Genomic DNA, 8,852 nt, shown 5'->3' with positions numbered 1-8,852 from the left:
TTTTGTAAAAGTAGAAAAACAACACTAGTCAAGCTTGTGAAACGATTCAATGCAAAACAAATGCAAAAAATGCTCGTTTGATTGTTTACTTTTAGCTTCCTTCTCTGTGGTTATTTCTCTGTCATACTTTGTACGGAGTATCTCACTGGTCAGAAAGGCATGCAAATTCCCAAACCGCTTCCAACACCCTGTATCGAATTTTTTGCCTAACAAGTTGTGCCGTGCAATTGGAATTCCAACTTGAGTACCAGGGGCTAGTTCTTTTAGGCTTCTATATTAGTAATCCCATAACTACTACCTCCATCCTGGTTTATTGGTCCCCATTGTAATCTGTGTCAAATTTTGATCATAAATTTAACTAATGAAATGTTAGTGCATGTCACATGCACTAACATTTTATCAGTTAAATCTTTGGTCAAAATTTAGCACAAATTACAATGGTGACGAATAAACCAGGACGGAGGTACTAGTAGTAGTTTAGAGGCCCAAATAAATGAGTGAGGCGCCTTAGGGGTGTTTGTTTCCAGGAACTTTTTGGTGTAGGGACTAGAAAAAGTCCCTCTTAGAGACTTTTTAACCAAACAGGAGGGACTACTAGGGACTAAAAGTTGCTTTTTGGGACTAAATGAAGAAGACTCTCAAGGAGAGTCTTTTTTGGGACTTTTTGAGACTTTCCAACAATGCCCCTCCCTGCACCCATTGCCCCGCCGGCCCATGGTGTTGTTTGGTTGTTATTTTTCTGTATACTAGGGGTAACATGGTCATTTAATAACCTCCAGGGAGGGACTAGGGACTTTTTAGTCCCTGGAAACAAACAGGGAGGGACTTTTTAGGGACTAGGGACTTTTTAGTTGGGACTAGAAAAAGTCCTAGGACTTATGAACCAAACAGGGCCTTAATGTTACTCTCCACTATGACTAGTCTTATGGGAAAAGCCGGGGAAGAGCCGACTTATTTTTTAAGCCACCAAAAGACCTGGCCCTAGGAGTAGTAGCTAGGGATACTAGGAGTAGTAGCTAGGGATCGAGTGTGCGAGATGAACCGGAGAAAGTAAATGCAGAGAGATGAAATGCAAAAAGGACGGAGGGATGTGATGGTTGCTTGTCCGTTTATTTTACCAGGCAACTTATTACTGGGAGTGGTTGGGTTTTGTGATATGACGGCTTTACTGCCGCCCCACTCCTCCTCACCTTATCTATCATCCTTCTCGAGATATCGTTTTTTCGCTGAAATGGTCGACATACCATTTTCCGATAAAATTCTCAAGATATCATTAGTTTTTACACATGGGATTACTTCTGCATGGGTCAATCACAACAGGTGTTTTGTAAAAAAATGCATCTTGATATTCCGTGCAATGCACGGGCATCTTGCTAATTTTTCTGCATATAATTCCAAACACCACGTAGACACAGTCTTTGACCATTTTACAACTATGTTAGTATTATTGTTAGTGGTCAGCCGGTGCAAGTTATAGCCCCAGGTGTTTTAACCTTTTTTTAGTAATGATATCTAGCGATTGTTCACCACGAGCTCAATCCTGGCAAATCCCACGTAACCGTCAGATTTCTATCCGACGGTGGCCTATTTTTTAAGCCATAGTATTTGACAAAACCGCCACCCTTACACACGTACTGTAACTGCGTCACGAGCATTTGCAACTGCCATGTCTCCCAGCGAACGTTTGCTGGGGATTGGAGTTAGCACTGATGGTGGTTCGTAGTCGTTCCACGCTCGGGCGTTGAACTTTCTAATTATTTTAGATTAGAATATACTACTCCTCCAGTCCTACTCCACTACTACTCTACTCAAGCAAGTTAGGGCATAGTAGTAGGTACTGTAGGGAGTACCAGTACTGTGATCACTCAATTAAGTTGCCTGGCATCGATATGACCCTACGCTGCTGGTATGTGTCTCGTAAGTCAAGCGGCGTGCTGTAGTCATCATCACCCGTCCACTTCCCGCAGCACATATTCGCTTCTCCATCTTTGTCCGCACATAATCTCGTCCAATCTTCCATCCCCGCTAAGGCGCCTCCCCCCCCCCCTCGTCCGAAACCCAAGCACTAACAATTGCAGAACCGAGCAGCGTCCGCCGAAAGAGTGGCTGGAATTCACTCCCCACAGAGGTAATCAAGCTCATTGTTTCACGTGTGGACAATCTCAGTACCATGCCGCTCGCCGCGTGCTCATCGGGGCTGTACCGTTTACTCAAAGCCCTCGGGCCGAAGCTTTTTAAGCCAGCTGCTTGCTTGCTGATGCCGTCTGATCTTCAGAAACGGCATGTCACTCAGCATAACGATCGTAGGGTGGCGAGCATCAACCCCCTTGACTGTGATCCGATCCCCGTCACGCTCAACTACATTAACGGTATGTACCGGGTCGGCATGAACACGTCTTGGATGGTGCTCGTCGACGGTCGCGGCAGCTGGATGCTCGTGGAGGTCTACACCCCGGGATTGATCCCCCTTCCTTTGATTAACACTGCACTGCTTTGGCACCGCGGCCCAGAATACTCGGAATCTTACAGTAGCCAACATGATACCAAGTTTGATTTGCTCAAGGTTGTAATCTGCCAAGTGCCCACAAGATCTGCAAATTATAAAGACTTCATGCTAATTGCGTTCTTCAACCGCGGTCTCGCCTATCTGACAGGTCACTGCGGTAAGTGGATAAATCTGCACGTCCATCGCAGGATCATACATCCTCCATGGTTCTCTGATGTCATTGAACACAAGGGCTTCATTTACGCTATCGACTCCTTCTATGGCTGTACGTATTGCTGGCCTACTCTAGTCATTGCTACAAACGGCTGTTACAGCAGTATGTTACTTTCCTATGATATCATGATGGCTTGCTTATATTACTGTCAACATTTACTGAAAAAATATTCATTCTCATAACATGCTGTTCTTAAGATTGACTACATTAAGAGCCCTTTTTTATTTGACCCCAACTTGATATGATGTTGTAGGCCGCCTGGTGTCCCTACCCTTCCTAATCCTGGAACCTTTCAAAGAAAAGTGGCATGGTAGTTGCAGGTGGTTCCTGGCTCGATCAGACGACAGCGAACGATTGATGATCGTTCGCACGTACCGGACGTGTTGTTTCGCGGAATACAATCACAGTCACTGCAAGGTCTTTGAGCAGGATCCCAGCTTCTCTGGGCCTTCAGGAATTTTTGACTGGAGGCTGGTAAGTAGCCTTGGTACACGCTCTCTGTTTCTCGGAGTGAATTATCCGATTTACCAGGAGATAACCGACGGCAAGGATCATGATGGCAGCGCGGTTTCGTTCATCAGGCAAAACTATGTGTACACGGCGTACCATGCGTCTCTGCATGCACCATACCCTGATATGTGCCGCCATGCTCTGCAGCCCAAAGTAGGAGAGAGGGTCGCAAGTATCAGACTTCGACCTGCTGGCTGGAGTTTCCCCCGTCAGACACCCATCTGGTTCAAGCCGTCAGCCAATCTCCACAGCTTAATAAATAGTAACGTCTAACTAAGCCAGTTAGTTAGATGCGTACACTTGGTGTAGTAGGATTTTTATTTAGTTTGATGCATACACTTGTTCTTTTTTGGTAGCCCTTTTGTAATGATGGCTGATGTTTGGTTTGGAAGAGAGAGCCACGTCTTTACTCTTCTGGCCTGCTTACTGCTTCTGTTGCACCCCCAGCCCTGGTTGTTGCTGCTGTTGTTTTCAATGTACAATTAGTAGTATATTTCGTCTGTTGGTTGAATAAATGTGTTGTTAGAATGACAAACACAATGGTTTGGAAGTCGTTGCACGGTCCGATCCTTTAGTCCCCCGTACCGTACGTAGCGCATACTATTTTTGGTACGGAACACATTTTCCACTTGTTGACACATGCAGCCCACTGATGAAGGCCCAATAGAGGAGCCCATAATTAACTGGAAGGGAGGCTCTCACATGAATCCGGCCCAGGTACATGCTCATGTTCCCCTAAACATAAATAAGTAAGTAAATAAATAAAGCTAAATGCTCATGCACCAATTCTTTAAATTCATGATTTAACAGGAGGATATTATTTCCTATGATAGTGTCGTCACATTCCGTCGATATTATTCTTAGGCAAAGATAGCGACCAGTCTTCTTTCTCCCACCATTTTCTTCCTGCAACCAGCGGACCCATGCAAATCGTAGTCAATGTCGTAAATAGTTCTGGTCCATTTTTATTTTTCAATATGAATGTCCAACCCAGCCCAGCACTTTATCCTCTGCCTTGGTGCGCTCGCCGCGGCGCCGCCATCCGGCCCTGTCAACATAGTGAATCGGGAGAGGACTGTAGTTGTGAGTATGACAGTACGGACCCACCAGGTCCACTCCCGAACACAAGCAAGCGCCTCTTTCACTACTCAGATGCACCCCTGTTTTTACTCTAATCCACCCTACTGATAACTGGGACCCACATCATTTTCAATGTATAGTCAATTAACGACTCAATTGCATAACTTTTTTTTGAGTAGTAATTCGGAGGAGCAGGCTATAAACTGGGTTGTGCGGTCCCTGCGGCCCGTCTAACAACATGACCAGCCCAGTAGTTTTTTCTTTGGGAAAATAGGTAGCCCAGTATTTGTTTTTGAAGAATACCCAAGCTAGGCCTATTTGTTTTCTCCGACTTACTGGGCTGCAAATCTTTCAAGACGAGGAGGGATGCATTCCGGCCTGGCCAAAGAGTATGGTCAGTGTCTGTTAAAGGTAATATCAAAGGGGTTGAAAATTCCAAAAAAATTATAGAAAATGGGAAATTAGTTTATTTTTTTGTTTTTGTTCTTCGCTGATATTTTATATTTCATTGGATTTAACATGACATAGTACTAATTTATTTTTAAATTTGTTTTAGTATGGCTACTAATTTTTTGGATTAAGAATATTTTTGTTCCCAGCAAAAATTTGCGAATTTTCAAAATTTCGCACATATTTAGTTCAATTTTTTAACCCTGGTACTGACCAGAAAATGGGCAGCAATTCTAAAAATGGAAAATGGGCTGCAATAAATTCCATATGAATTAGAAAATGAGTAAAAATTATAAAAATAATAGCAAATGGGCTGTACACGCCACAGATTTCGAGGCTGACTTGTTTATGCAAGACTTTGTCAGTCAACACACGATTCTAGCAGCAGTGACTGTTGAATGTCCATCCAACGGCCGATGTGCTTCTTCAATCTCTGATCTTCCTGCTCCAGCCGCATAAACTAGCGCTGGCGGGACTGCCTGCTCCCATCTCTTGTGGCCCGCTGTGATGCCGCGCAGGCTTCACCGGCCCACCCTACTCCCACCGCTGGCCTGGCCGCACTTAATCAACCGCCTCCTTATTACACGAAAAAAATGATTCCTCCCACTGACATCTGGGGCACACCGGTTGGGACGCTGACCTGTGGGTCTACTAAGTTGACGCGTACGCAGGGCTTGTCAACTTAGTCAACAAACGATTCTAGCAGCAGTGACCGTTGGATTTGAATCGAACGGTCCTGCTGCTTCTTCAATCGCTGCTCTTCTTGCACCAGCCGCCCAAACCAGCGCCGGCGAGACCGCCTGCTCCTGCCTCCCGTGGCCGGCTGTGCTGCCGCGGAAGCCTCACCGCCCCCTACTACTCCCACCGCTGGCCAGGCCCTGCGGCGACGGCAGCCTCACACCGCAGCCGAACCAGTGAACCCTCGTACTCCTCTAAGCGTGGGCATCCACTGCCGCGTCTTCCCCGGCTCTGCGTCGTCCCCTTCCTAGGCCTCGCTGTCATCCACCGCCCTGGTGCTCTCGGTGCGGCGTGGTCAACGTGGTCAAGGAACGACTTCCATCGAAAGAGTACTGTATGTGGAGAGGCTGACAGCTGGGTCCACGACCGCAGCAAGGAAGTGCCTCCTTACTACGCGGAAAATAATGATTCCTCCACCTGACATCGGGGACCCACCGGACGGGCCACCGTATTTCGCAAAAAAACGTTTCCCCCTGACTGCTGGGACCCACCAGCTACATCTTCGCATGCAAGGAAGTGCGTCCATATTACGGGCAAAAAAATGATTCACCCCCTGACTGCTGGGACCCACCAGCTACATCTTCGCACGCAAGGAAGTGCCTGACAGTCGGGACCCACGATCGAAGCGTACGTAGCGTTGTCATTTTGGTCGCGAACGTGTACGTACATACTGGTCGATGTAGAGGCGCGCACGTGTCGTAGTAGAGGCGTGCACGTAGCATGTACACGTACGTACAACGGCCAGGGTGCAAGAAAGTAAATACGGCCACATACGTACATACCGGCGGAGTCTCGATCGCCTACTCGCGCATACGTACGGCCAGGGCTCGTGTACATGGCTTGGTCAGAACGGAGAAACTGCGTCGTTGTCGTGTTCATGGGGAGCCAACCGGCTGCGTCGGAATGGAATGCGTCGTCGTGTTCATCGGGAGCCAACCGGCTTGGACGGAATAGCCGATGGAAATGAGGCCTAGCGTACCGCAGAACGGAGGAAACGGCCTTGTGTTCGACCGGCCAAGGTCGAAACGGGATCATGTTCATCGGGAGGGGTCTGGCGTACCACAAAACGGAGGAAACGGACTTCTGTTGGACCTCCTACGGTCGAAACGGGGTCCTGTTGACTGGGAGGGGTGTGGCGTACCGCAAAACGGAGGAAACGGACTTGTGTTGGAGCGCTAAGGTCGAAACGGGGGTCCTGTTCATCGGGAGGGGTGTGGCGTACCGCAAAACGGGACTCCACGGGATACTGTTCATCTCCACCATCGACCTCCTCCAGCCTCCACGGACTACTGTTCATCCACCGTCGACCTCCTCCAGCCTCCTGTTCATCCAGCCTCCACCGGCTACTGTTCAACCAGCCCTCTCCACGGGGGTCCTGTTCAACCACCCCTCCACGGCCTACTATTCATTCAGCCCTCCACCGGCTACTGTTCAACCAGCCCTCCACCGGCTACTGTTCAACCAGCCCTCCACGGGGTCCTGTTCATCCAGCCCTCCACGAGGTCCTGTTCATCCACCGGCTCGATCGATCGGGGTACTGTTCATCCAGCGGCAACGGCCTCTACTACCATGGGTTCCTGTTCATCCAACCCCCACCGGGAATTGTTCATCCAAACCCCCCAACAACGCTCACTGTTCATCTAGAGGCAGCATCGATCGGCTTCAGTTAGCAGCAGTAGCGAAGGAATCACTCAGGTTTAGTTAATAGCAAGGGATTGATCGATCGCTCGGGTTCAATGTAACGCGTAGCCTGCAGTGCAATCGCTCGGGTTCAGTTAGAGCCCAACGCCTCGCTTGGGTTCAGTTAGAGCCCAACGCCTCGCACCCACACGCGTACGTGTATGAGAGAAACACGCATCGCTCGGCCCCAGACCACCCACCGTACCGGGAACTCCCCGATATTTTCCGCGTCCTTGCTTCTACCACGGTTTTTTCCGTCATGGACGGCCCAAAGAATGTCATGCAGCTGCGTCTCCGGCCCGCCCAGGACGAAAAGCCCATTTTCTGTCATGATTTTTTTATCGTAGAAGTAGGAGCCCACCACATCTATGATGATACTGGGTTTTGTCACAATTATCGTCATAGAAGTGTCATAAGTATGACAGAAAAAAAATTCGTTCGGCCCAAAATGTCACGGATGTGTCTTTTTTTGTAGTGAAGGCTTGCGTACTTGATGCAATTGCTTTGCCCCGCCCACCTGCTGGGTCATGTGTCTACTTGGAACACCTTTAGGAGCGGGGTGGCGACTCGCCTTCTTCACTACTGCTTGAGTCGTCGCTCTCCTCGCCATCCGAGTCCCTGACTGCCACTAACTGCTTTCATCCGTGCTCGCCTCGCCTTCCTGGGCCAGATCCCCGTTCGGCATTGAGTACATTTCAGTATATATCTACAAGACAAAGAGTCAATCAAATTCGAAGATGATTCCGAGTCAGAATTATAAGACACTCGGTAACAAATATCAGACCTTATCCGGTTCGTGTTCAGAGTCGAAGGGCACCACTCTTCTAGACCCCCTGGGCTGTCCTTGTTTCCAGTGATGCTCTGCAACCACTGCGCCACTATCTTCTCGTCAACCTCCTCAGGATGGATCCGAGCGGTGTCGTTCGCGCCCGAGTACATCCACATCGGATGGTCGCGTGCCTGGAGTGGTTGGATGCGTCAACTGAGAAACACCTCCAACAAATCCATACCAGTCACGCCGTCACGGACCAGCTGAACTACCCGGTCGACTAGCATCAACACTTCAGCTTTCTCCTCCGGGGTCTCAAGCAACGAAGGGGGTTGGTGGACTCGGTCCATGGTGAAGGGAGGAAGACCGGTCGACTGACCGGGAGTCAGAACATCCTTGCAGTAAAACCAACTCGACTGCCATCCCCTAACCGAGTCAGGAAGGGTCATGGCAGGGAAAGCACTCCTACCTCTCGTCTGGATCCCTAAACCTCCACACATCTGGATCACTCGGGTCTTATCATCAGTCGGACTGGCCTTCTTCACAGACTGAGAGCGACAAGTAAAAATGTGCTTGAAAAGACCCGAGTGTGGTCGACAACCCAAGAAGTTTTCGCACAAAGATACATACGCGGCGAGATATGTGATTGTGTTGGGAGAAAAATGATGAAGTTGGGCTCCGAAAAAGTTCAAGAAACCTCGGAAAAAAGGATGGGGAGGCAAAGAGAAGTTGCGGTCGACATGAGTGGCGAGGAGGACGCACTCACCCTCCCGCGGCTGCGGCTCGAGTTCATTCCTCGGCAGCCTCCCAGATCCAGGGGCAATCAAGCCCCCCACTACCAGATCATCCAGATCTTCTTGCTGGATTGCAGACCGGATCCAGTCCCCCTGAATCCAGCCGGGGCG

The sequence above is a fragment of the Aegilops tauschii genome, chromosome 6 (genome assembly GCF_002575655.3).
Source record: "Aegilops tauschii subsp. strangulata cultivar AL8/78 chromosome 6, Aet v6.0, whole genome shotgun sequence".
Lineage (NCBI taxonomy): Eukaryota > Viridiplantae > Streptophyta > Magnoliopsida > Poales > Poaceae > Aegilops > Aegilops tauschii.
This window is presented reverse-complemented; position numbering follows the sequence as displayed.